The sequence below is a fragment of the Arachis duranensis genome, chromosome 10, assembly GCF_000817695.3.
Source record: "Arachis duranensis cultivar V14167 chromosome 10, aradu.V14167.gnm2.J7QH, whole genome shotgun sequence".
Classification (NCBI taxonomy): Eukaryota; Viridiplantae; Streptophyta; class Magnoliopsida; order Fabales; family Fabaceae; genus Arachis; species Arachis duranensis.
In genome coordinates, this window is record NC_029781.3 from 88,080,735 (window position 1) to 88,082,884 (window position 2,150).

Consider the following 2,150-nt stretch of genomic DNA (forward strand, 5'->3'; position numbering starts at 1 on the left):
CATTTCTGAATTATGACTTAAGCATAAGACTCTGTTTGGTAGGGTGTTATACGTAGCTATATCTCTCGCTGTTGGCACGCTTTAAAAGCGTAGCCGTATCTCCAGCTATTAGCACGCTTTAAAAGCATACCGATATCTCATGCTATTGGCATGCTTTAAAAGCATAGTAATATCTTTCACATACGGCCACGCTTAAAAGCGTGTCAATATAAAAGCGTGGTGACAGAAAAAGCATGGCATTAGAGCAACCGACACGATAGCAGTTGTGACCCTTTCAAAAGCGTGCCAGTAGCTCAAAAAAGGTGGCGAAAAGCTATCGCTACGCTTTTTTCAACTTTTTGCCACGCTTTAAAAGCGTAGCAAAATCCTAGTTTTCTTGTGGTGTCAATATTCAATTCTTTCACCAAAGCTAATTAGTTGAAACAAAAATGCATAAAAATAAAAACCACTATATGTTATCAGTTTCAGAGCAAGCTTCTTGTCTAAAAAGGGATGGGACAAGCTAGCCCGCCAAAGACAAATAGACAATTGTTCTATGCTATTTTCTTTGGAAAAAGCAGAGAAAGTGAGAAAGACAAATGGACGATAAGGTTGCAAGATTGTGAAAAATTGAGAAGATGGTGTGGGTTAAGTGTAACACCCTAGCTATTAGAATGTCACGCTTCCAACTGTGCCACTCTGATAGATCGGGTATTACGACGAATCTTAACATATTTAATACTAAAATAGGAGTCTGCTTCAAACTTTAAACCGTTTAATCTTTCAAAAAGACTTTTTAGCTTAAAACATAAATACGAACATACTAACCAAATACAATACTTACAAATCATATACATATATACATACTTAGTATAATTTACAAGCCTTGCATATTAAAAATTCCTATCCCTCTTACAAAAATTGTAAAGATAAGGGCGAGGAAAAAAGTTACTAATACAACAGAAAACGTCTTTAAAACAGAACAAAATAAATAAATTTTTCTGATCTTCGTCGTCCATATCCTAAAAAGGAAAAAACCTATAGGGGAGTGAAAATATCGTCCTCGCTGGTTCTCACTATAGGGTTAGAGAATTTCTATAATAAGAAACGTAAAATAAAACTATTTTTAAAGTACAGTGACTAATGCCTGCCTTTTGTATCTTTTCAAAAACCAAAGATTTACATTCAAAAGTCTGAAATCCTTTTTAAAAGAGAAAGCTGTTAGTTCTTCAAAAATCCAAAACCATTTCCTTTTGTATCAATATTAAAATATTTCCTAGACAGTATGAATGACCAAGCCATTCCAAGTGTAGGTTCATTAAGTTTATGCTGAACCAGTTTGATTTTTCATACTTTACTAAATCGAAATCACAACCCAATCATGGCCCTAGGCCCAAACAACTCAATCAACATTCAATTTCAGTCACAAACACAAGTAGGAAAGTTCAAATACAATCAAGGCAGTTACATCAAGTAGAGCAATTAGCAGTTAAACATAATTATTCACATAGGCAAACTAATTACAATATGCACACCCAAACAATGTCACATAGATGCATATGATGAATGTCTGCCCTATGGTTGATGAGTCTCATCCGTCGGTTATCAAGCCAACCCGACAAATCCGGCTGCTAAATCCTGGACTGTCCCTTGTACGTGCATCCCCAAGAGTATATGCATAGCTTTTTCTCATTCATGTATAAATTTTTCTCATTGGGGGTACCCTTCCCAGGAATTTATACGTGTCCGGTCACCCTTATGACGTAGGGTCAACAGAGTATCGAGTCTCAATCTGGAGCACGTGGTGATAAGCCATTGCTCTTTACCCAGAAAAACTCGTATCTCAGATAAAAGAAGTGCATAAGCCTCATTACCATTCATCATCATTTCCGTACTTCCTTAACAATCTATATCAAGTCAAATCATCATTCATGCCATATATCACTTTTCCTCAAATCACTTTACTTTGAAACCAAATTCAAACTCATCATCTTTGTCTCAATTTCAAAATCCTCATATCTCAAATTATTTCAAGCTCATAATCTATTTTTTCCTCAAAAATCAATTCTCTTTCAAAACAAAACCACTTTATATAACATTTCCCAAAACTTCCAACAATTCCAAAATCATATCAAGTGAAAATTTTCTTTGAAAAGACTCAATTCACTTTA